Source organism: Podarcis pityusensis, assembly GCF_964106645.2.
Source record: "Podarcis pityusensis genome assembly, chromosome: Z".
NCBI lineage: Eukaryota > Metazoa > Chordata > Lepidosauria > Squamata > Lacertidae > Podarcis > Podarcis pityusensis.
In genome coordinates, this window is record NC_138044.1 from 31620227 (window position 1) to 31647267 (window position 27041).

At 44.9% G+C, this 27041-nt stretch overlaps 1 protein-coding gene across 6 annotated transcripts in view; it reads left to right on the top strand.

Annotated features, from left to right (window-relative positions):
- Positions 1–27041, top strand: part of LOC308468857 (uncharacterized protein) — a 144885-nt gene that overhangs the window by 77574 nt on the left and 40270 nt on the right. Inside the window, exon 1 of one of the 6 annotated variants that reach the window (XR_013981895.1) lies at positions 24509–24593. The exons of the other annotated variants lie outside the window; for them this stretch is intronic. The gene's annotated coding sequence lies outside the window, so the exon portion shown is untranslated. Of the gene's footprint in view, positions 1–24508; positions 24594–27041 lie in introns of those variants that run through there. 6 annotated transcript variants of the gene reach the window in all.

The following is a 27041-nucleotide window of genomic DNA, read 5'->3' on the forward strand; positions in this document are numbered from 1 at the left end:
TATCCTATATCGCATGCCCATTTAGTCATAACTTTTTTTACTTCTTCATCCTTTAAGTCCCATTCTAATAATAAATTATACATTTTGGATATGTTCTTTTTTGAGTTTTGTAATAATACTTTTTGTAATTTTGATTCTTCTTTTACAAATCCTATTGCTTTAACCTGATTGAATATTTGGGCAATTTGGTGATATTGCAACCATCTGGTGCAGTTTTGGGTCACCTTTTCGTATGGTCTTAGTTTTAATTGGCCCTGTTCCTCTTTTAGGAGTGCCTGGTATGTCACCATTCTTCCGATCGTATTTTTCTTTTTAACTGATATTACTTCTAATGGTGAGACCCACCATGGCGTTTTCGGTTCTAACAACCTTCTATGTCTCACCCAGACCTTATATGATGAATTTCTAATTACATGACTTAGAAATTCTTTATGTACCACCACTTTGTTGTAAATTAGATAGGCATGCCAACCGTATCTGTTGTTCCATCCCTCCAAGTCTAAAATGTCATTATTATCTAAGTTAATCCAGTCTCTGATCCAACTAAAGCATGCTGCATCATAATATATTCTCAGGCCTTCTACATCTGTCGCATGTCCCGCTCGGCTACCTATGGTGTGTGTCTTGCAGCTGATGGTGGATGTCATTTGCTTCCCCATGACACAACCCAACGGGGGATGTTGGCCCCCTCAATATTGGGGGGATTGAGCCCCCATGGCCAGAATTCAACCCAGATGGGAATGCATTTAATTATCTGTGTTTTCCAATAATTCTTGTAGCTTCCTCACCGCTATCGTCTCCACCAGATTGCCCCAGATTTTTTAATTTTTTGGGGGGGTTAACATTCCAATTTCTCCTCCATCTTTGCCTCGCTGGCCAGTCCCATTTCCTTGGCACTCTGTGGTCAAGTTTCTCAATGTGACCTAGATGTTTTCATCTACATCTGTCGTATGTCCCACTCGGCTGCCTGTGCCCTGAGCCAAATTAATTGTTGGGTCCCATAGGCTGGCTTAAGATGTGGTTTAAAAAAACCTGAGGATTTTGCTCTAGTTTGCTCTAGTTTGAGATGCCAATCATTCTGGTTGCTTCCTCTTGGTTAAAAGTTGTTTATTTGTTTGGAAACCTGTTATGGTGAGAGGAATAAATATAATAAATCAATCAATCTTGGTGTAGAAAAGCCCAGAAACTGTGCAAAACCCTGTAATTCTATATTAGGAAAATAGTACCATTGAAGTAGCAAATATTTCCACTGACTGTAAAACCTAGTTAACGACACATGGCTTGAGGGGTTGAGGTTTGCACTTCATCCTGGGGTTCTAATTTAGAACTTTCCCACTGCATTTCTGAAGGGAAGGCGGGGGGAGAGAAGTAGGGGGATAAAGGGTTGTATATAAGAGTATTTGATATTTCTCCAGCAAACCCAAAACCAGCAGCAGACGCAGGACGGGATGGAGCAGCCAGCTCTTTGCTTCTTTCCAAGCAGAGCACCCTTTCTGTCTGTTAGGATCCCTTCTTCTTTTTTGTTGTTTAATCCCTGAATGTACCTCCCTAATACCTGCGTCAGCACTAGCATTCACTTCTCTCCTCTTGCAGAGAGAATGAAAAATCCAGATAAATGTGCTTGGGATTTTTCAAGTCCAGAATCTGGCTCTTGTGGATCACTTTCTGGCTGATTCCAGTGGCTGCAAATGGTGTCATTCTACCTCCTGAAGGAGGCATTCCTGGCTGAGATGAATGCAAATGCACCCTCAGCAAATGTGGAGAGGTTGAAGTAACTGAAAAGTTCAGTGCTGGCAGGGTTTGAGTTGTGTGGCTGCAGGTATCAGATGGGGTGTTTGCGAGAGATTCAGTCTGCTTGGAGAAAAGGAATGAGAAAGTTCATGAAGATTGCGGAAAAACTTGGAATGTGTCATAATGCAAAGTACTAATATTGCCGTAGTAAAACAAGCCAAGCTAAGAAGTGTTTCTCAGGATATTCAGGATTGAATCACACACCACTCGTGGGACATCTTTTCAGGATAGAGCCCTACCACGACCAACATTTTAAAATTGGCTTGGCACCCTGTGATAATACTGGTTTTTGGTATTTTGATGTTGCTTATATTAGTGTGTATTTTATATGTTAAACATTTGTATGGGGAAAAGGTTAAGGATTTTTTACTCAGAGAGGGAAGGAGGAACAGATTAGCTAAGCATGGAAGAGGTAACCATGTTGGACCAAGGGGTGGAGTTTATGGGCAATCTATCCGGAAGACATTTGTATTTCGAGGAGTTAGTGGTCTGACATGGTTACCCTTTCTGCCTTCTATTTCTTCTCCCTCTCTATCTCCAGAGTCTACTCATTTCGAACAGTCACTGTTGATTTTCGGATCCCTGTACCACACTTGAATCAGCGCCTGAATGAGTTTCTCCATAGTCATACAGTCTACAGCACAGAGGTGACTTTTGCATATAGCCCACGAATTCTCAATGGGATGTACATCCAGGGAATTCCCTGGCCAATCAAGTACCTGTATTTGCTGCTCTGTCATGAATTTCTTCCCCACTTTTGATGTGTGACAGGGGGCTACGTCCTGCTCCAGTATCCCAGTACTGTCAGGATACTACTTTTCCAGCTCTGGAGTAACTCTTTCATAGTGCCATTGGTGGGACGTATTTTCAGGATGGAGCCCTACTGTGACCAACATTTAAAATAGGCTTGGCACCTTGTGATTATACTTCTATTTGGTATTTTGATGTTGCTTATATTAATGTGTATTTTATAGTGTTATATTTAAGTTAAACTTTTGTATGGAAAAGTGGTGAATTTTTTTTTTACTCAGAGAGGGAAGGAGGAACAGATTAGCTAAGCATGGAAGAGGTAACCGTGTTAGACCAAGGGTGTAGTTTATGGGCAATCTATCTGGAAAACATTTGTATTTCGAGGAGTTAGTGATCTGACATGGTTGCCCTTCCTGCCTTCTCTTTCTTCTCCCTCTCAATCTCCTGAGCCGTGAATCAGGAGATCTTTAATGCTGGATGTTTTTAGATATGCTGTAAGCCCCCCAGAATCCCTTCGGAAAGCCAGCCAAATGGGTGGAGTATAAAGATGATGATGATGATGATGATTTATTTATACTTAGCTGATGTCCACACGGATCTAAGTGACAGCGGACGGCTGTATTGGAACTACTGCTGGATCACACTGGCTTGATAGCATTCACTGTGCCATAAACTCAATATTTTTTTAAAAAACGATCCCCCCCGATGTGGGGTGGAATTTAGTTCACAAGAATGGTCAATTTCAACCCGGTGCTTTTCATAAACAAGGGGAATAGTGAATAGAGTAATGAGAGCCAGTTTCAGCCTTGTCAGCCCATTGAACAAGGCACCTACATAGGTGAAGAGCCACATCCACACCACAAACTTCAGGGATTTCACTAAAAACAATTTTAAAAGGAGCCCTAAGATACGGCAATAGCTGTTGGAAAAGTTACAAGTCACTGCACATTGTCTTTGTCATTGTCTTTTGTTAGCCGTTATAAGGCCATCAGCTACAAGGTCATACACTGAAAATATTTTTCTATGTTCCTATATTGGGACAAAAAAAGAGAGAGGCATCTTGCGGGTTTTTAAAACAAACTAAACAGCTAATATTATCGTCCCTTGGTAAAACCGAGTTACCCCATGATTTCTTAGACCAAAAAAGCACTAGAAAGCAACATTTGTAAGGGCAGTACAGAATTGACCAAGTGTGAAGGCTGGAGCACTTACAAGTGACGCACACAAAATGTAAGCCACAAAGAGCAACGTGAAGGTGTTTCCATGCGATGGCTACCTTTGTGCCGTAAGGTGTAATGTGCATATTGGTTGGTATTCCAAACCATTCTTCTCCATGGCACGGCCAAGTTAAAAAAACCACCACCACCAAGCCAGCAGCACCCCCTGTATGGCAGTTATGTGTGCCAGCTCTCACAATCCCATTTCTGAGAAGCAGACATTTGTTGAATACAGTGCAAAGTCTCTGAGGTTTATGAGGCTTGTGCTGATCCGCTGCCTAGGCTTTAAGTTGCACCTCACTGGGTGGCAGCCTATGTCGTTTTCTGCCGCATTGCCCCTCCTAGGCAGCATGGAAACCATGTGATTCAGCTTGGACCGGATGACAGAGTAGTGGAATTCCCTCTCCTTGTTCAGCTTGCGGAAATAGTCTGCCCTGTGGTTGGCAGCATAGTTTATGGACCTCAGGGATGTCAGCGAGCCCGTAGAGCTTGCCCAGGAGCACTGGGAAGACAGTGAAGAAAGCGACTGAGCGCTAGATGAAGTTGAAGTGGCCTTCCTAGAAATGGGAGATACTTCTTTAGATAGCAGCCTCTGACTGTAAAACTTAGTTAAGGACACATGACTTGTGGGGATGAGGTTTGCACTTCACCCTGGGGTTGTAGCTTGGACATTTGCTGAGGGGTCAAGAGGTGAGGAATTTGAGTCTGGTCCTTCCACAGGTTGGGGATAAGGAGGTGAGAGGCTGTCCCCAATCTGAGAACAGGACAGCGCTTCCTTCCCTTCCCTCCTTCTTCACCACCCCCTTATAACATGCAGTGAATCTTAATTCTTCCCTCCACAACCTTTCCCAGTCATTTTGATATTTCTATAGGAAATTTCTATTTGATATTTCTACAGTCATTTGCAGCCCCATAGCAAGAGCCTGGCAGTGGGGGATGCCGGGCCCCTCAATATTGTGGGAACGGAGCACCCTGTCTAGAAATACAGAGGGAGCTGAAGCCCTGGGTGGCCAGGAGGTCTGCTCAGTGTGCCCTGCCTTGTACCTGCAGTGGGTGATTCTGACCAACTGAGGCACCAAGTTCTCAGCAGAGATATAGCTCTGCTGGGATCAGTAGATTCTGCAAATATCAGTATCATGAAAAATTTAATGGTTTAGATGTGGTGATTATTTCTTTGGTGTTCCTGATTATTCTGTTAGGGCTTCTGTTATTTTTTCCAATGTTTCTTTCACACTACATTACTTGTTTTGCCATGGAACTGTGTTTTATCCATCTTTTACAAAGGAAATGGGGCTGCTGTAGTTGGAAAGATGCCTTACTTTGTGATATGGCACAAATGGTTGGAGCCCCATGGTACTAAAGTTTAAGACACGCCTGCAAGGAGCACTCTGAATGTTCTGCCATTGGGGGGCAATCAAGCTGCAGAAAGTTTTAGCTTTCTCTGTCCCTATGTGTTCTAAGGTGATTTCATCCAAGGAGGACTGCTGCAGTTGGAAAGATGCCTTATGTTGCTACCTGCACCCTCAGTCAAATTAATTGTCTGGTCCCATAGGTGGGCTTTAGATGTGGTTTACAAAGTTTGCTCTAGTTTGCTCTCTAGTTTGCTCTAGTTTGAGTTGCCAATCATTCTGGTTCCTTCCTCTTCTTTTAAAGTTGTTTATTTGTTTGGAAACCTGTTGTTATGAGAGTTGTAGGGCAAGGAGGAGTAAATGGGGAGCATAAGGAGCCTGGGAAGACAGACAACCACACCCACCCACCATGTTCCAGCCAATGTTCTCAGTTGCAAACACCTTTTCTTGTATGTTGTCTTGTCTCTGATCCAAGTGACAGCAGACGGCTGCATAGGAGCTGCTGCTGGATCACCCTGGGCTGATGGCCTTTCTGGAATTGCACACTTCCTGGAAGTGGCCGTTTTTCCAAAAGTGCTCCAATTTAACTGCATCAGCAGCAAACTTTCTGATTTCATCAGACAACTTCTCCACAGCCATTTGGTCCTCATTATGGAGCCAATGGAATGTCTTCTCATTTGTACTAAACTTTTCATTTTGTCAGAATGCATCTCTTGTAACTTCAATAGAACAGAAGTCACTAGCTTGTTGTGTGGCCCGTCCTTTTAGCTTTCTCTGTCCCTATGTGTTCTGAGGTGTGCATCCTCAGAAAAGGTTGACCGCTTTAAGTGAGACAAAAGTTCTTTGACGGCAGGGTGTAAATTGTGGAGGAGATTATACATTCTAGATAGATATTTTCCTTTAGGCTGGATTAGATTTCCCTTTAGTTTTGATATTTCTCCAGCAAACCCAAAACCAGCAGCAGAAGCAGGACGGGACGGAGCAGCCAGCTCTTTGCTGCTTTACAGGCAGAGCATCCTTTCTGACTGTTAGTATCCCTTCCTCTTTTTTGTTGTTTAATCCCTGAATGCACCCCCCTAATGACTGCGTCAGATGTAGCACTGCCATTCACTTCTCTCCTCTTGCAGAGAGAATGAAAAATGCAGATAAATGTGCTTGGGATTCTTCAAGTCCAGAATCTGGCTCTTGTGGATCGCTTGCTGGCTGATTCCAGTGGCTGCAAATGGTTTCATTCTACCTCCTGAAGGAGGCATTCCAGGCTGAGAGGAATGCAAATGCACCCTCAGCAAATGTGGAGCGGTTGAAGTAACTGAACAGTTCAGTGCTGGCAGGGTTTGAGTTGTGTGGCTGCAGGTATCCGATGGGGTGTTTGCGAGAGATTCAGTCTGCTTGGAGAAAAGGAATGAGAAAGTACATGAAGATTGTGGAAAAACTTGGAATGTGTCATAATGCAAAGTACTAATATTGCCGTAGTGAAACAAGCCAAGCTAAGAAGAGTCACTCAGGATATTCAGGATTGAACCACACACCATTGGTGGGACATCTTTTCAGGATAGAGCTCTTCCATGACCAACATTTTAAATTTGGCTTGGCGCCCTGTGATTATACTGGTTTTTGGTATTTTGATGTTGCTTATATTAGTATGTATTTTATATGTTAAAGTTAAACATTTGTATGGGAAAAAGGTATAGGTTTTTTTCCTCAGAGAGGGAAGGAGGAACAGGTTAGCTAAGCATGGAAGAGGTAACCGTGTTGGACCAAGGGTGGAGTTTATGGGCAATCTATCCGGAAGACATTTGTATTTCGAGGAGTTAGTGGTCTGACATGGTTACCCTTCCTGCTTTCTCTTCCTTCTCACTCTCGATCTCCTGAGCCGTGTATCAGGAGATTTTTAATGCTTTATGTTTTTTAGATATGCTGTAAGCCCCCCAGAGTCCCTTGGGAAAACCAGCCAAATGGGTGGAGTATAAAGATGATGATGATTTATTTATTCATTACATATAGCTGATGTGCATACAGAAACTGTGCCCAAACTTGCAATGTTTATATTTTACAAGGTGACTACTACAATCACAGTTGCAAACACTTTGTTTTTGCACTTTCTAAACAGCTAATATTATTGTCCCTTGATAAAACCCAGTTAGGTCATGATTTCTTAGACCAAAAAAGCACTAGAAAGCAACATTTGTAAGGGCAGTACAGAATTGACCAAGTGTGAAGGCTGGAGCACTTACAAGTGACGCACACAAAATGTAAGCCACAAAGAGCAACGTGAAGGTGTTTCCATGCGATGGCTACCTTTGTGCCCCAAGGTATAATGTGTATATTCGTTGGTATTCTAAACCATTCTTCTCCATGGCACGTCAAAGCCTGAGAAAGGCTTGCAGTATCACAGCGATGGCTGGGCAGCCAAGTTAAAAAAACAACAATCACTAAGCCAGCAGCACCCCCTGTATGGCAATTATGTGTGCCAACTCTCACGATCCCATTTCTCAGAAGCAGTCATATGATGAATACAGTGCAAAGTCTCTGAGGTTTATGAGGCTCGTGCTGATCCGCTGCCTAGTCTTTAAGTTGCACCTCACTAGGCGGCAGCCTATGTAGTTTTCTGCCACATTGCCCCTCCTAGGCAGCATGGAAATCATGTGATTCAGCTTGGACCGGATGACAAAGTAGTGGAATTCCCTCTCCTTGTTCAGCTTGTGGACATAGTCTGCCCTGTGGTTGGCTGCATAGTCTATGGACCTCAGGGATGTCAGCGAGCCCATAGAGCTTGCCCAGGAGCACTGGGAAGACAGTGAAGAAAGCGACTGAGCGCTAGATGAAGTTGAAGTGGCCTTCCTAGAAATGGGAGATACTTCTTTAGATAGCAGCCTCTGACTGTAAAACTTCGTTAAGGACACATGACTTGTGGGGTTGAGGTTTGCACTTCACCCTGGGGTTGTAGCTTGGACATTTGCTGAGGGGTCAAGAGGTGAGGAATTTGAGTCTGGTCCTTCCACAGGTTGGGAAGAAGGAGGTGGGAGGCTGTCCCCAATCTGAGAACAGGACAGCGCTTCCTTCTCTTCCCTCCTTCTTCACCTCCCCCTTATAACATGCAGTGAATCTTATGTCTTCCCTCCACAGCCTTTCCCAGTCATTTTGATATTATCCTGGAATCCCTATTTTTCTTGTCTTTCATTCAGTTGGAAATATTGGAGCCAGTCTGTCAAACATTTATGGATTTCAAAGTCTTTTCATCTCAATATATTATTTCCCCCTCTAATAACATTTTATATGTTTCCCAATTTCCCTTCATGTTTTCCTTCTTAACAGCAAAGGCTTCGATGGGCAAAATGCACCAAGGGGTTTTAGGTTCCAGTAGTTATTTTTGGGGAATATTCAGGGATGCAAGAGAGGATATATTGTCTGATTATATCCTTTTCCAACTTGCGTTAAGAAGTTCTACAATTTAGCAGAGTAACATTCCCCTTTTTTTAAACTTGTAGCGGATGCGTTTGCTCAGGCTCACTAAAGCCTCTGTATTAACTGGTCTGGTATTTTCCCCTTTTTCCCTCATAAAAGATAAGACATGACACAGTCTTCTACAAAAGTATAAAAGGGTTTACTCATACATTCTGTTTACAATCGAATCCCAGAAGGCAGACTTAGCTTAGAAAAGTAACATATACTTGGAAACTATTCCATAAGAAGACAGTCCTTTTGTCTTGGCTGGAAGCCAAGAGGGCATCTTTGGCTAAGCAAATGTTGCTTCTTCAGTGCATGTGGAGAAAGAGAGAGAGACGGCTGCCCTGCCCTGTGCTTTTCTCATTACCATATTTTTTCATGTATTCCTTCACTCCATCCCACTCTCTAATTATTCTCTGATTTGAGTGGCCTCTAATAATTCCACATACAAAAGTATTCACACATCATGCAACACAATTCCCAACTTTATAACCGGTTGTGCTTGTTGTTCCATTCAAGCAACTCAATTATTGTGTCTCTTTCACTTAACAAAAAACTTCCATCACTGGTTCTCTAGACCAAGATAGTTGTTTGCTGGTCCTAAATATTTTACTTTGAACTGTTTCCTTAATTGTTCTGCAGACTCCTTTCCCCCAAGAATTCTTGTAGCTGCCCCATCAAATGGGGGGGGGGGGGATGGTATTAACATTCTAATTTCTCCTCCATTTTGCCTCGCTAGCCAGTCCCATTTCCTTGGCTTTTTGTTGTCAAATTCCTCAGTGTGACCTAAATGTGTTCATCCACATTACCATACGTCCCACCTGGCTACTTGTGCCCTGCACCAAATTTATTGTTTTGTCCCATAGGCTTGCTTAAGATGTTATGAAAAAACTAAAGATTTTGCTCTAGTTGCCAATCATTCTGGTTCCTTCCTCTTGGTTAAAAATTGTTTATTTGTTTGGAAATCTGTTATGGTGAGAGGAATAAATATAATAAAGGAGGAATAAATCAATCTGGGCTTCCCGCGGCTGCTGGTGACAGTCATGTGCGGCCCCATAGCAACAGCCTGGTAGTGGGGGATGCTGAGCCCCTCACTATTGGGGGAACTGAGCACCCTGTCTAAAAATACTGAGGGGGTTAAAGCCCTGGGTGGCCAGGAGGTCTGCTCAGTGTGCCCTGCCTTGTACCTGCAGTCAGTGATTCCGACCAACTGAGGCAACAAGTCCTCAGCAGAGATTTACCGTATTTTTCGCACCATTGGACGCACCGGACCATAGGACGCACCGGATCATAGGAGGGGGAGAACAGGGAAAATTTTTTTTTTCTTGTTCTCTCCCTCTAAAACAAGGTGCGTTCAAGGTACCTATTTTTTTGGGGGGGGGGAAGTAAAGAAAAAAAAATTCCCTCCCCAGGCACGGGGCAGGCGCGGGGGAAGCCCGAGCTTCCCCCGACCCCAGCCCCCAGAACAGCCTGCTATCCGCAAGCCTAGGGAACCGAGCCGGTCTCCCCAGGCTTGTGGAGAGGTGCGCGAAGCCCGGGCGCGCTCTTCAGTGCGCACCAGGCTTCGGAATGCAGGCAGCTCCGCGCCACCCTCCCGAGCCCCGCGCGGCTTCACGCCGGGATCGGGAAGGTGGCGCGGAGCTGCAGGAAGCCCTGGAGCGCAGGCAGCTCCGCGCCACCCTCCGGAGCCCCGCGCGGCTTCGCGCCGGGATCGGGAGGGTGGCGCGGAGCTGCAGGAAGCCCTGGGGCGCAGGCAGCTCCGCGCCACCCTCCGGAGCCCCGCGCGGCTTCGCGCCGGGATCGGGAGGGTGGCGCGGAGCTGCAGGAAGCCCTGGGGCGCAGGCAGCTCCGCGCCACCCTCCGGATCCCCGCGCGGCTTCGCGCCGGGATCGGGAGGGTGGCGCGGAGCTGCAGGAAGCCCTGGGGCGCAGGCAGCTCCGCGCCACCCTCCGGAGCCCCGCGCAGCTTCGCACCGGGATCGGGAGGGTGGCGCGGAGCTGCAGGAAGTCCTGGGGCGCAGGCAGCTCCGCGCCACCCTCCGGAGCCCCGCGCGGCTTCGCGCAGGGGTCTGGAGGGTGGCGCGGTGCTGCAAGAAGCCCTGGAGCGCAGGCAGCTCCGTGCCACCCTCCGGAGCCCCGCGCGGCTTCGCGCCGGGATCGGGAGGGTGGCGCGGAGCTGCAAGAAGCCCTGGAGCTCAGGCAGCTCCGCGCTACCCTCCGGAGCCCCGCGCGGCTTCGCGCCGGGATCCGGAGGGTGGCGCGGAGCTGCAGGAAGCCCGGGAAAGCCTGCATTCGCTCCATAGGACGCACACACATTTCCCCTTCATTTTTGGAGGGGAAAAAGTGCGTCCTATAGAGCGAAAAATACGGTAGCTCTGCTGGGATCAGTAGATTCTGCAAATAGCAGGGGCATGTAGAATTGAATGGTTTTGCGCATAGGCTGTATTTAGATGTGGTGATTATTGCTTTGGTGTTGCTGATTATTCTGTTAGGGCTTCTGCCCTCCCCCCCCCCCGTCCCATGTTTCTTTCACACTACATTACCTGTTGTTCCATGGAACTGTGTTTTTTCCATCTTTTACAAAGGAAATGGGGCTGCTGCCGTTGGAAAGATGCCTTACTTGGTTATATGGCACAAATGGTTGGAGCCCCATGGTATTAAAGTTTAAGACACGCCTGCAAGGAGCACTCTGAAAGTTCTGCCATTTGGGCGCAATCAAACTGCAGAATCTGAACTACACATCTGAACTTCCCATTCCTCTACTTCATCTACGACCAGCGGGCCATTTCCCTTCCCAGTCCCACTTCTCTGTGAAGTTATATCTCTCAATGTGACCAGATGTCCTTCCACATTCGTCGCATGTCCCGCTCGGCTGCCTATGGCGTGTGTCTCTTGCAGGTGAAGGTGGCTGTCATTTGCATCCCCATAACAGCAACCCAATGGGGAATGTTGGCCCCCTCAATATTGGACGTATTGAACCCCCATGGCCAGGATTCAACCCAGATGGGAATGCATTTAATTATCTGTGTTTTCCAATTTTTTTTAAATTTTTTTTTAAAAGTATTTTATTTTCAATGCAAAATCATAACAAAAATTACAAACATTAAATCCAAAATAATACTGTACAAACAAGAAAGAAAAACAAAACATACAAAAAAGAAAGAAAAACAAAGTAAAAAACAAGACAAAAAGCATACATCTACAAATAAAACCATATCATCATTCTAATCTAATCAATACATACATATACACATATTGACTTCCTTCCTTTGTTCTAAGACCTCAGAATTTTTACTCTTACTGTATTGTTGTGTTTAATATAGATTACTTCCATCTTTGTACTTTTTTACACCATTTTTCTTTTTCTTTAACCCTGTAAAGCACCATTCATTACATACCGATATGTTTTCTCCAGAACAGTGTTTTTTCATATACTCTTTAGCACATCCCCATTCTTTTAATAATTTCTGGTCTGATTGTTGCCTTATGAATGCTGTGTGTCTTGCCAGATTTATATATTCACAACATTTAATTTGACATTCTTTCATTGATGGAATTTTTCTCCCTTTCCAGTTTTTGCTATAAGCATCCTGGCAGCTGTCGTTGCATAAAGGAATACCTTCCTTTGATTGTCGGGAATATCATTTGTGATTATACCTAAAAGGAATGCCTCCGGTTTTTGACTGAAAGATGTCTTAAATATCTTTTTGATTTCCTCATAAATTTCATTCCAGAATTGTTTAATAGGTTGGCATTCCCACCACATGTAAAACATTGTTCCTATTTCTTTTTTGCATCTCCAGCAGGTATTTGATTTTAATTTGTAAATGTTAGCCAATTTTACCGGAGTTAAGTACCATTGGTACACCATTTTCATGAAATTTTCTCTGATTGTATAACATGCCGTAAATTTAATATCACATTTCCATAATTTATCCCATTGGTCCAGCCGAACTACATATCCTATATCGCATGCCCATTTAGTCATAACTTTTTTTACTTCTTCATCCTTTAAGTCCCATTCTAATAATAAATTATACATTTTGGATATATTCTTTTTTGAGTTTTGTAATAATACTTTTTGTAATTTCATTCTTCTTTTTCAAATCCTATTTCTTTATCCTGATTGAATATTTGGGCAATTTGGTGATATTGCAACTATGTGGTGCAGTATTGGGTCACCTCTTCGTATGGTCTTAGTTTTAATTGGCCCTGTTCCTCTTTTAGGAGTGCCTGGTATGTCGCCATTCTTCTGATCGTATTTTTCTTTTTAACCGATATTACTTCTAACGGTGAGACCCACCATGGGGTTTTCTGTTCTAACAGCCTTCTATGTCTCACCCAGACCTTATATAATGAATTTCTAATTACATGACTTAGAAATTCTTTATGTACCACCACTTTGTTGTAAATTAGATAGGCATGCCAATCGTATCTGTTGTTCCACCCCTGCAAGTCTAAAATGTCATTAGTATCTAACTTGATCCAGTCTCTGATCCAACTAAAGCATATTCTTAGGCCTTCCACATCTGTCGCATGTCCCGCTCGGCTACCTATGGTGTGTGTCTTGCAGCTGATGGTGGATGTCATTTGCTTCCCCATAACAACAACCCAATAGGGGATGTTGACCCCCTCAATATTGGGGGGATTGAGCCCCCATGGCCAGGATTCAACCCAGAGGGGAATGCATTTTATTATCTGTGTTTACCAATAATTCTTGTAGCTTTCCCACCCCTATCATCTCCACCAGTTTGCCCCAGATTTGGAGGGGGGAGGGTAATTTATTATATACATAATTTGCTTTCCGACTGCACTTCAAATGTGCAAAAGCATACACTCTGACAGCACCAGAGAAAAACAATAAGGTTAACAGGATTTTGAGGATTTTGCTCTGGTTTGCTCTAGTTAGAGTTGCCAATCATTCTGGTTGCTTCCTCTTGGTTAAAAGTTGTTTATTTGTTTAGAAACCAGTTATGGTGAGAGGAATAAATATAATAAAGGAGGAATAAATCAATCTTGGTGTAGAAAAGCCCAGAAACTGTGCAAAACCCTGTAATTCTATATTAGGAAAATAGTACCATTGAAGTAGCAAATATTTCCACTGACTGTAAAACCTAGTTAACGACACATGGCTTGAGGGGTTGAGGTTTGCGCTTCATCCTGGGGTTTTAATTTAGACCTGAAGGGAAGGCGGGGGGAGAGAAGTAGGGGGATAAAGGGTTGTATATAAGAGTATTTGATATTTCTCCAGCAAACCCAAAACCAGCAGCAGAAGCAGGACAAGATGGAGCAGCCAGCTCTTTGCTGCTTTCCAAGCAGAGCACCCTTTCTGGCTGTTAGGATCCCCTCCTCTTTTTTGTTGTTTAATCCCTGAATGCACCTCCCTAATGACTGCGTCAGATATAGCACTGCCTTTCACTTCTCTCCTCTTGCAGAGAGAATGAAAAATCCAGATAAATGTGCTTGGGATTCTTCAAGTCCAGAATCTGGCTCTTGTGGATCACTTGCTGGTTGATTCCAGTGGCTGCAAATGGTTTCTTTTTCTTTTTCTTTTATTTCTATTTTTTTTAAAAAATTACAAACATCAAATTCAAAATCCATATTCATTTTCTAACTAAAGCCTATTACGTAGATTACCTAAATTAAAATATATAAAAATACTCTAGGCTTCCCTTTGCTGTATGTAAATACAATGCAATTAACAGATTATATTATAAATGCTATTATAGGTTCCCATATACCCCCCACTTCACCCCAAAAAATGATGTTAAAAAACTATAATCCAAAATATACATACAAGCTGCATATACGCAAAGTTGTTGTTTTCTTGTTGCCCTTTTTCTGAGCAAACGACAGATCAGTCCACATTTGTCACAAGCTGCTGCATTGTTGGAAGTGTGCAATTTCAGTAAGAAATCTCCTGACCAGTAAATTAGCATGAAGAATCTGAGTGTTCAGATCTTTAAAAAAATAAATAATAATCCGCCCAGTCTCTCACACAAACCCCACAAAATTTCTTCTTGTGCAAAGTTTCTTCTTGTTTAATACAGCCATACGATAGTTATTAAAAAGTGGGCTTGCTTTCATTGCCCCCCCCTTCCCGGCCTGCAAATTTTGTTTTCAGGGTGTTGGAAGAGAATAACAGATTGAGGGCAGAAAGTTGTTTCTGGAAGACCAGTCAAGGCATCTGAAACTGACTGGCCAGACCCATGTTCTACAGTTTATCTGGAAGTGAATGATGGTGGTCTCTTCATTACTGGATGCATGGCGTTAAAACATCTGATCCTTTCCCCAGTCAAGGTCTTTTTTCTCTCTTTTCTTCTATCTTCTGTATAACTGGAGAGGACCTATGGAATCTATGACGTGTTGCAAGATTTCCATGGCTGACTTTGGTGCCTTGCGTGTTAAGACCCCCAAGACCTCCCAAAATAAAGACACAATTGATGCCAAATTTAGTTTAAGGTTATTGGCACAATTTTGGCCAGAATGAAAAATGAAGATAGATGTGCTTGGAATTCTTCAAGTCCAGAATCTGGCTCTTGTGGATCACTTGCTGGCTGATTCCAGTGGGTGCAAATGGTTTCTTTTTCTTTTTTTCTTTTTATTTCAAAAAAAGGTCTGCTCAGTGTGCCCTGCCTTGTACCTGCAGCAGGTGATTCTGACCAACTGAGGCAACCAGTCCTTAGCAGAGATTTAGCTCTGCTGGGATCACTGGATTCTGCAAATAGCAGGAGCATGAAGAATTTAATGGTTCTGCGTCATAGGCTGTATTTAGATGTGGTGATTATTGCTTTGGTGTTCCTGATTATTCTGTTAGGGCTTCTGTTATTTTTTCCGATGTTTCTTTCACACGACATTACTTGTGCCATGGACAAGTGTTTTTTTCCATCTTTTACAAAGGAAATGGGGCTGCTGCAGATGGAAAGATGCCTTACTTGGTTATATGGCACAAATGGTTGGAGCCCCATGGTATTAAAGTTCAATACATGCCTGCAAGGAGCACTCTGAATGTTCTGCCATTGGGGGGGAATCAGACTGCAGAATGTTTTAGCTTCCTCTGTCCCTATGTGTTCTGAGGTGTGCATCCTCAGAAAAGGTTGAGCGTTTTAAGTGAGACAAAAGTTCTTTGATGGCAGGGTGAGAATTTTGGAGGAGATTATACATTTTAGATAGATATTTTCCTTTAGGCTGGATTAGAGTTCTCTTTAGTTTTGATATTTCTCCAGCAAACCCTAATTTCCTTGTCTTTCATTCAGTTGGAAATATTGGAGCCAACCTGTCAAATATATATGGATTTCAAAGTCCTTTTCTCTTAATTTATTAATTCCCCTCTCTAATAACATTTTATATGTTGCCCAATTTCCCTTCATGTTTTTCTTCTTAACGCCAAAGGCTTTGATGGGTGAAATGCACCAAGGATTTGTAGGTTCCAGTAGATATTTATATTTTATCCATGGTTTATATAAGGTCTGGTGGCAGCTGCCATGCCCTCCAGAGTCCCCCTGTCCTCCGTGCTCTGCCGGTCTATGTCCCCATTTGCAGAGGGGTGATTTCCACAGTCCCCCACCATCACACCCCCCCTTCCTCTATGCTAGGGAAATAAAATTGCAGGAGTTCCCAGTTTCTGTACATACATCAGCAATAGGTACACTTCAGTCCTTTCTACACCAAAACGGATTCTCTTTCAAGCATGCCATCAGGTGGTACCGCCACACAGCTCACACCCGCCCTTAATGAACTTTTCAGCTACTTCAACCACTCCACTTTTTCCATGATCTGCATGTTCTTTTCACTCATTTTCTACAACTAGATGAAATCCGTGCTACTCTCGGATCAATAGGAGCCCCACAACCACCACCCCGTCCCTCCAAATATTATATATATATATTATATATATGATTAATCCGTATATCTATATATCTAGCAGGGTATTCTCTCCCCCCTCTTTTCTGCAGCAAGATTGAACAAGGCACCAACATAGGTGAACACCCACACTACAAACTTTTTTTTTGTACTAAGCTTTTCATTCTCTTTTAACTTCAGTAATGGAAAGCATTCTGTGTTTACCAATCTTGTCGTACTCCTCTTCCTCCTCCTCCTCTTCATCTCAATATTCCTGTGGTTCTTCCTCTCCCCCCCCCCTTTTGAGAAAAGGTCTGGGTCATCCGAAAAATCTACCTGCAAGACAGAAGTCACTGGCTTGTTGTGTGGCCTCTCCTTTTAGCTTCCTCTGTCCCTATGTGTTCTGAGGTGTGCATCCTCAGAAAAGGTTGACCGCTTTAAGTGAGACAAAAGTTCTTTGACGGCAGGGTGTAAATTGTGGAGGAGATTATACATTCTAGATAGATATTTTCCTTTAGGCTGGATTAGATTTCCCTTTAGTTTTGATATTTCTCCAGCAAACCCAAAACCAGCAGCAGAAGCAGGACGGGACGGAGCAGCCAGCTCTTTGCTGCTTTACAGGCAGAGCACCCTTTCTGACTGTTAGTATCCCTTCCTCTTTTTTGTTGTTTAATCCCTGAATGCACCTCCCTAATGACTGCGTCAGATGTAGCACTGCCATTCACTGCTCTCCTCTTGCAGAGAGAATGAAAAATGCAGATAAATGTGCTTGGGATTCTTCAAGTCCAGAATCTGGCTCTTGTGGATCACTTGCTGGCTGATTTCAGTGGCTGCAAATGGTTTCATTCTACCTCCTGAAGGAGGCATTCCAGGCTGAGATGAATGCAAATGCACCCTCAGCAAATGTGGAGCGGTTGAAGTAACTGAACAGTTCAGTGCTGGCAGGGTTTGAGTTGTGTGGCTGCAGGTATCCGATGGGGTGTTTGCGAGAGATTCAGTCTGCTTGGAGAAAAGGAATGAGAAAGTACATGAAGATTGTGGAAAAACTTGGAATGTGTCATAATGCAAAGTACTAATATTGCCGTAGTGAAACAAGCCAAGTTAAGAAGAGTCACTCAGGATATTCAGGATTGAACCACACACCATTGGTGGGACATCTTTTCAGGATAGAGCTCTTCCATGACCAACATTTTAAATTTGGCTTGGCGCCCTGTGATTATACTGGTTTTTGGTATTTTGATGTTGCTTATATTAGTATGTATTTTATATGTTAAAGTTAAACATTTGTATGGGAAAAAGGTATAGGTTTTTTTCCTCAGAGAGGGAAGGAGGAACAGGTTAGCTAAGCATGGAAGAGGTAACCGTGTTGGACCAAGGGTGGAGTTTATGGGCAATCTATCCGGAAGACATTTGTATTTCGAGGAGTTAGTGGTCTGACATGGTTACCCTTCCTGCTTTCTCTTCCTTCTCACTCTCGATCTCCTGAGCCGTGTATCAGGAGATTTTTAATGCTTTATGTTTTTTAGATATGCTGTAAGCCCCCCAGAGTCCCTTGGGAAAACCAGCCAAATGGGTGGAGTATAAAGATGATGATGATTTATTTATTCATTACATATAGCTGATGTGCATACAGAAACTGTGCCCAAACTTGCAATGTTTATATTTTACAAGGTGACTACTACAATCACAGTTGCAAACACTTTGTTTTTGCACTTTCTAAACAGCTAATATTATTGTCCCTTGATAAAACCCAGTTAGGTCATGATTTCTTAGACCAAAAAAGCACTAGAAAGCAACATTTGTAAGGGCAGTACAGAATTGGCCAAGTGTGAAGGCTGGAGCACTTACAAGTGACGCACACAAAATGTAAGCCACAAAGAGCAACGTGAAGGTGTTTCCATGTGATGGCTACCTTTGTGCCGCAAGGTATAATGTGCATATTCTTCTCCATGGCACGGCAAAGCCTGAGAAAGGCTTGAAGTGTCACAAAGATGGCTGGGCAGCCAAGTTAAAAAAACCACCACCACCAAGCCAGCAGCACCCCCTGTATGGCAATTATGTGTGCCAGCTCTCACGATCCCATTTCTCAGAAGCAGTCATTCGATGAATACAGTGCAAAGTCTCTGAAGTTTATGAGGCTTGTGCTGATCCGCTGCCTAGGCTTTAAGTTGCACCTCACTGGGTGGCAGCCTATGTAGTTTTCTGCCGCATTGCCCCTCCTAGATAGCATGGAAATCATGTGATTCACCTTGAACTGGATGACAGAGTAGTGGAATTCCCTCTCCTTGTTCAGCTTGCTGAAATAGTCTCCCCTGTGGTTAGCAGCATAGTCTATGGACCTCATGGATGTCAGCGAGCCCATAGAGCTTGCCCGAGAGCCCTTGGAAGACAGTGAAGAAAGCGACCGAGCGCTAGATGAAGTTGAAGTGGCCTTCCTAGAAATGGGAGCATGGGATGCTGCAGGAAAAGGAATAGCAAGGCTGCTACTTTACAGGGGAAAGCGGTGCTTTAAACAGCTGTGCGGTAGAACTGGAAGGGGAGGAACGTTTTATTGGCATAGAGGTGCCGAGGAGTATTACCTGTGGGTTCCTGGTCATCAGAATAGGATGGCTGCCTCAGGCAGCTGATTTTAGATGCCCTGAGAGGGGCAACAGGTTGTTCCTGATTTTAATTTATTATTATCAGTTGTTTTATGGACAAGGAGCAGGAGAGCACTGTCCCTCAGATCTTGTGGGGGCCGGACTATATTTTTTGGGGGGAAGGAATTCCTATGCCCCACAAATAACCCGGAGATGTATTTTTAATAAAAAGACACATTTTGCTCATGTAAAAATGCAGAGATTTGCAGACCGTCCGCAGTCCGGATTTAGAAGGCGATTGGGCCGGATCTGGCCCCCGGGCCTTAGTTTCCCTACCCATGCGCTTTGTTGCTTTCTGCCTTGTGTGCTAGAAGAAACTGGCCACTCCTTTTCCCTCAGCAAAATGTCTTAGCTCTCAAAAGTTCAGAAGACAAGCATGATCTTATATAGTGGATGTTCCTCAAGTTTGTGCTTCTTCAGATTAATTAAAAGAGTGAAAAGTAGTGTGGCCCTTACCTGTTCTGATTCTCTCCCTATCCTCCACTTTTGCAAAGAAACAGTGGGCACTTTTAACATTGCAGTTTGGTTAAATCTTAGAATTTAAGTGCCCTTCCTGGGTTCAGACAGGACGTGGGTGGCGCTGTGGGTTAAACCACAGAGCCTAGTACTTGCCGATCAGAAGGTCAGCGGTTCGAATCCCCGCGATGAGGGGGTGAGCTCCCATTGCTCGGTCCCTGCTCCTGCCAACCTAGCAGTTTGAAAGCACATCAAAGTGCAAGTAGATAAATAGTGCAAGGAGATAGTAGATAGTCAGCTTCCTCGGCCAATAAAGCGAGATGAGCGCCGCAACCCCACAGTCAGCCACGACTGGACCTAATGGTCACGGGTCCCTTTACTTTTACCTGGGTTCAGAAAGTGTTGGTGCTTCACAATTACTATTGTTTTGTGTTTTTGATTTTTAATTCAAGATTCTTACTGGAAGGTTTTTATTTTATGGGAGCCAAAGTTTGTGAATCACTTAATTTCTTAATTTAAAGCAGTGTAACCTAGTCTCTCTAATCCCCCAGCAGAACTCCAAAACCTGAGGCATCTTTAGTGGAGTTGTTCATTAAAATGTAGCTACCATCTTAAATGCTGCTTTTAGACAACAAATTGTGGTCATGATGCTATAGCTAAATGGTTATGTCAAGATTCAATCTCCAACATGAACAGGCTTCCCCAGAAATAAGAGGTGGCATTAAATTTAGCATTTCTCAGCCTTACTAGCAGATTAGTAGTCTTTCTGTCAAGGCTTGGAGGCTTCTTCACTTTGAGCTGGTCACCAATGCAACAATTAAAACAAACCAGCAACATTGTAGCACTCAGTGGCAGCCAAATCTGCTAAACCAGCCACTCCTCTAAACACTGTAGTTTTTCTAAAATCACAATTGCTGTTGTTGAGTCCAATGGGACTTATTCCCAAGTAAGTGTGCGCTGAAAAGTAATTTCAGCCAGAGTCCCAAAGCCCCAATGAATACGAGAATGTGCAGAGTGCCACCTTCTCCCACCTGTGTAGTGTCAGCTCCTACTTAGCTGAGATTGGGGGCAGAGAGGTGAATAAGAAACAGAAAAGTTTTACGGGCTTAATTCTTGTTTGTTTGACTGCTGGTTAGAAGACCCAGAGGGACAGCTGGTCTTTCCTAGAATCGCCACCCTAAACGCCAGGTGTTCTTTGGAAATTAGATTATAGATTTTTGCCAAAGCTCTTGTATCTTTCTGCTGTGCCTGTGGCTCCCACCTGCATGCTTAAGTCAGCTTTCGCTAACCTGCTGTCTTTCAGCCTGCCAGGTGGGCCTGTGCCTTTAAGGGCAACGCAGGGGTAGAAAGAAATCTGGAGGTGACAATTCCGGGGACAGAAAGGGAAACAATGGAGCCTGTTATGGAACCAACCCTCAAGGCAGGGTCTGGAGGAGGCTGAAAAGTTGGCGGCCATGGGGTCTTTTGGATTTCCTTGGGGAACCAGGCTATAAGCTTGAATACCCGTGTATTCGCAAGATATAGGGGGTTTCATTTATTGGAGGGTGTGTGGTCCCCGTGGGGGTGAAATGGGGAAGCAGAGTTCCTTTAACTCGCTGGAGTTTAACTGGCCAGGGGGCGGGGCTGCCGATCTCTGTTTCTAACAGCTGGGGCGTCCTCGGCGTTTTTTCCACTTCCATCTGCCTGGCGCTGCGGGAGGGAGGGTGGCAATGGGTGCTTGTAGCGCGCTGGCTGCTGCACCTCCTCCTCGGCCAAGGGTGCGCTCCTGGCCGCGGCTCCGCTCAGCATCCGGGCGGAGCGCATCCGTGCCCTTTCCAAGTGCTGCGGACGCCGGAGAGTCCTGGGGTAGGTAGGGTTCTGGCGGGGGATAAGGGGGGTTGGGGAGCCGCCTCGCTTCGCCTCCGAACTCCGGAGTCCCGCGCAACTTTAGAGACCCCGAACTCTCCTCTGGCTCTTCACTCCAGCCTTGGCTGTGGCTTTGGGGATGTGTCCGGTTGGCCCTCGACCTTGGGTCCTTGGTTTCAGGAGGAAGGGCTGCTGCGCGGAGGTAGAGCTTTGCGATGTGTGTGTGCAGGGGGGCGGGGGGGAGGAGAGTGAGGCCAGGGTTACTCTACCCGCAGTATTTCCAGGCAGGGCTGGGGAAAGAGTCGGGTCTGAAGATGCGGAGAGCACGTGTGTATGGACATGGGCCAGGGGGACGGTGGTCGCAAGTGCGCGATTTTTAGGGGGCGGAAGCCAGGCGCCCCCACGCAGGGAACCCCGTCCCGCCCTGAGTGCCGCCAGGACCCGGCTTGGACTAGCCGCCGCGCGTCCCAGACCAGCGTGGGGGAGCGGGATTTGCCTGCCGACCAAGCTTCTCCTGGCAAGGGCAGGCTGGGGCGAAGGGCAGTCCCGCTTGGCTCTGTTGGCCAGGCTGAGTTGACCCGCGGAAGACTTTTCGCCCTGGGCACGTCGTTGGTGGCGAGGGCAGCGCCTGGCGCGGTGGGTTGTGTTGGCCGCGCGCACTCCAGCGCAAAAAAAGGACGCAAAGCCGCGCAAAGCGTCTTGGTTTCCCCCCAACCAACCCCCCAATTTTTGCTTGAGCACCCCACGTCCCATCCCTTCCTCCTTGGTGCCTTCTGTGGGGTAGGTGAGGTGAGGTGCAGGCAGAAGTTCCACAGGATAATCCCTGGCTCTTTGGGTAGGGTAGATTTCTTCTGGCCATGGAGGTTCTTTTACGTTATCCTTGGTTGTGATGGGTGTTAGATGAATCCTATGTCTTCTTATTTGGGAGCAAAGCCTGCTGCGCTCGCTGCAGTTTACTCCTAGGTAAACATGTGTAGGATTATGCTGCTGCTCTATGATGGTTTCTTCCCTTTAAAAAAACAACAACACGCTTTTCTGTACACTTAGAGGGAAAAACGTTTTTGGGTACTGCACATGGAAGGTTGGAAGCCATAGCAGCTTCTGTGGGGTAGGTGAGGTGCGGGCAGAAGTTCCACAGGATAATCCTTGGCCTCCTTGGGTATTGTTGGGAATGTCCCATTGTCTGGTACTATGGTGGGCTCCTCACAGTCAGTACAGAACTCTAGATGCATCTGTGGTCAGATTTGGTACAACACAGCTCCTCTTTATGTTGTGTTCTTGGTTTTCCTCGAAATGTTTTTTTCTAGAGCCTAACTGCTAACCCAGAGCAGTTGCAGAGGAGCAGGAACTTTTGTCACTAGGGGGCGCAAGTCTCTGTAAATCTTAAGGGCTGCCTTTCACCAGCATCTTAGTTCTCCTTAGTCTTTGAAGTGCAGCAGCCTGCCTGACCCTGGAGAGAGACTTTCTGCAGTGCAGCTATGCTGTCCATATCCTGCGCATGCTTACTTGGAATTGAGTCCTGCAGTGCTCAGTGGGATATACTGCCTTGTCAAATGTGCCCAGGAAGAAAGCTGGCATGTGTTCCTGGGTGGCCTGGCTCTCAATATCTGGCTGCTGCTGGGCTCTCCATGGCTGAACTGGGAAGTGGGAACTCTCCTGCCTGGACTTTTCTGTTGAGCTGACTAAGATGGTTTGGGTTTTCATCTGGCATTATATTTCTCCCTCCCTTGCAGGGTTGGAGTGACCAAGTTCTGAGGCAAGACGGGCAACTTATCTTCACCAGCAGTGTATAGGAATGTCAGAGGAGCCTTCTGCACCAGGCCAAAGGGGGATCATCTAGTTGAGCATTCTGTTCCCACCGTGACCACCAAGATGCCAGCCAAAGACACAGGGCTGCTCTGTGGATGGGCAGAGCTAATGCACAGGGAAGAAGTCTCCCTGCCTGTCAGCACTGCTTGCATGGGCAGGACAGGAGTGCTTCTGAATCCCAGCTGCTGCAAACTGCAGGAGGGGAGAGTTGCTCTTGTGCTCCTGTCCTGTTTGTGGGTTTCCCTTAAGGAGCATCCGGGTGGCCACTGTGAACAGGATGATGGAGTAGAGGGGCCAGTGGCCAGATCCAGTAGACACCTCTTTCTTTCTTCTGTAAATACTTTCTTATCTGCTCTGAATCTTCCTGTATTGGTTCCTGCATGAGTTCTGGTGTTATGAGAGAGGGAGAAAAACATTTTTCCTACCCACTTTCTGCAAGTCTTGCAGGATTTTAGAACCTCTGGTTCCATTGCCTCTAACTTGCTTTTCCTCTAAACTTCAAAGTTCTGAAAGCTGCATATTTTCCTCATAGGGGAGTTGTTCCATTGATACGGCTGATCTTAAGAAAACGTCCTGCTTGCATTCCCTTATGTACTTGGCGGCAAAGCAAGCGTTTTGCTCTGTTGGGTTAAAGGTGCTATTTGAAAACATTTCCCCTCTTTTCTCCTAGATTTTTTCCATTCAAAGTGCAATAATGCCATTTTTTTCACATACACTCTGTGTTGGACCTTTGCCAACATACTCCCCCCCCCCCCGAGATGTTTTGGGCTATACCAGGTTGGCGAAGCCTTCTCTAGAACCTGGGTTTGGCTGAGTCTATCAGTGGTCAGTGGCTTGAATAGCCAAATAGAACTTCCTGTTGAAGGAGCAGTCTACCTCTGAATACCAACTGCTGGAGAGCCACTTAAGAACATCCAGGAGGATCAGGTTAGTCCTTGATGGAAGCAGGGTGCTGGACTAGATACACCTTGGCTCTGACAGAGAAGGGATGCTCTTTTGAGCTTAGGCCTCGCTGTGCAGCAGCTTTCACCAAGTTTGTGTCCTCCAGATGTTTCGGATTGCAACTCCCACAAGGCCCATCATGTTGACTGGACCTGCTGAGAGTTGTTCAAAACATATGAAGAGTGACATATTCTCCCTGGTCTCTCCCAGCTCTTACTGTCAGCAAATTCTTCCTGATGTTTAGTCCGAATCTCCTTTCATGTACCTTGAAGCCATTGGTTTGAGTCCTACCCCCCAGAACAGGAGAAAACAAGCTCGCTCCATCTTCCATGTGGCAGCCCTTCAGATATTTTAAGATGGCTATCATATCTCTTTCAAATCTCCTCTTTTCCAGGCTAGACATACCCAGCTGTTTCAACCGTTCCTCATAAGTCTTGGTTTCTAGACCCTTGATCCTCTTGGTTGCCCACCTTGGCACAGGTTTCAGCTAGACACTAGATGGCGAGGGTGAGCTCATGGCAAATTCAAGATATTTTTCAAAACACTCAAAAAAAGTATTTTCTTTTTTAACTTTTTATTTTCAACGTTTCCAAAAGAAAAAACACAATTTTTTACACACAGACAAACATGCTTACATTACATCACACTCTATATCAGTACCTTTATGGTGTTCCCCCGGACGTCCCTCCACCCCTCCCTTGGCTTCCAAAATTTATCTTCCTTTTTAAACTGCATCTAATTGCATTTATCCAATTATTGTGCTTCATTTTTATCCTTTGTTATTTTAAATTACAAGTGCTATGTCAATCCTGCCAACATTTAAAAATGTTGACAGTGTTATTTACTATATTCTTTAGAAGTATGTCGTTCTTTAGTAAATTTGTTAAACTCTTGGTGCCTGATTTTCCCGGTCCGTCTTGCCATCTCCGCATAGTCCATCATCTTCATTATCCATTCTCCGTCCGATGGGGCTCTTTCTTCTTTCCATCCCTGGGCAAGTAGTATTCTTGCCGTTGTCATCGCAAACATAAACAGTACTTTCTTATCCTTCGGTAATTCTTCTCCTACCAAACCTAATAAAAAGGTCTCTGGTATTTTGAAAATATGTGTTTTATTAGTGGGTTTTTTATGTGTATCTAGATTCCTCTGTAGAGCTGTCCAATATCCCTCTTTTACTTTGCCAAAGCGCCCCAAGCCTCTGAGCACCCTAGGTTCTGCCTCTCCATTTAGAGGACAGGCTCTGTACTAGCAAAACGTTTCCTGGCGTTCTTCTCACAGGACTGTATTTGCAGGGATGTATCCCAAGACGCAGTGCTTCTGGATGCGGTCCTTCTGGAAGATGGAGGGGAACTCCCAAGCCATGGCCTGTTCCATCATGAAGCTGCTCTTCCCATCGGCCGGTGTGGAGTTGACATTCCTGGCCACCCCGAATGCAGTGGCCTTCCAAGGTAGGTGGCATTGTGGGTCTTCTTCCAGGCAGAGAAGTCCTAAGGCAGGCCGGCCTTCCAGCTGGGGTTGGGCACATGAGGCTGGGTATCTTCAGAGGGTCAGGAAGGACACACATGCCCATCCTTCTTCCTGAGTTACTGAAATGTGGCAAAACTGTAAATATTTTCAAATGTCTTTTTTATTAACGATTTCTTGGTTTAAAAAACTATGTGCAATGTTTATTTTTTCAAGTTACATTTTCTACAGGTCAGTTTCATTTTTTTTAAATGTATTTTTAGTAAAGATTTTCTTGATTTACAAAGGTATATGCAATGTCTCTGTCTCGTATCTCCCCCCCCCCGATAACACATTCCCCCCCCCCATTTGTTGAGACATTAGGAAGAATAGGGGGAAAGAGGTGGAGGAGGGGAAAGATGAGTGGGGGTGGGGTGGGGTGGGGGTGATTCTATTTTACGTAATATATGTGGGGTTTTGTGTCAGCGTTGCTTGTGCAGGTTCTTTGCTGTTTGCTTGTCTTCCTTTGGTGGTGAGAGAGGTTGGGGTTGGCCTAGGGTGTGGCTGTTCATTTGCGGTTGGCTGTGGTGGTCTTTGTTTTCGTGGGGTGGGTGGGTGTTTTGGATAAAGTTAGCCATATTGATTTGTATTCTTTTGGTGGATTTTTGTCATTGTCTTGTTGGGTTATGTATGTGATAAAGGGGAGCCATACCGGGGTGAAGCCGTCTTCTATTTATCCCCTTGTCAGTTTCAGTTTATTGGTTAATTTTTTTAATAAGGCGGTTGCCCATACTATTTGGTACCATACTTATTCCTGACAGGTCTCACCAGGTTATGATGTTTCTGGCTGCTGAGAATAGGTGGGTTATGAGTTCTTCGTGATTTGAGTGGGCATTGTTGTCTTGGAAGATGTTTAGTAGGGCCAGTTCTGGGGTGATTTCTAATACTTGCTTAGTTATTTTACAAATTTCTCATATGGTTTTTGTACAGAAGAGTTGGATTTGGGGGCATTCCCACCACATGTGGAGGTATGTGCCTGGGGAGGTGCACTCTCTCCAGCATTTTGGTGAATCACCTGGGCTTATTAGCGCTAATTTCCTTGGTGTTAGGTACCACCTGTAGGTAAATTTCAGAGTGAGTGCTTTCCTTTTCTTTGATATGGATTTAAAGCAGGGTTTAAACCACGTTCTGGTCCACTGAGTGGGGTTAATCTCATAGGAGGTTTTGGGGGGAGGTTTTTGAAGGTTGTCAGGGGCCTGGTTGCTGCTGATTTTACTACTGGATTGTTTAAGAGGGCATGTAATTGGTGGTGTGTTAACCAGGGCATTTGGGCGTCTTCTAGTTTGTCTTGTATTTCTTGTGTTGGCAAGGGTTTGCCATTTTTATAGAGGTTGGTTAGGCGATATAAGCCTTTTGCTTGACAGGTTTTTATTTGGAGGTTTTGTGCTGTGTGATGGAATAAAGGGTGGTGTGGCAGAGGAATTAGTGGGGATGAGGCAAAATAGTTTGCCT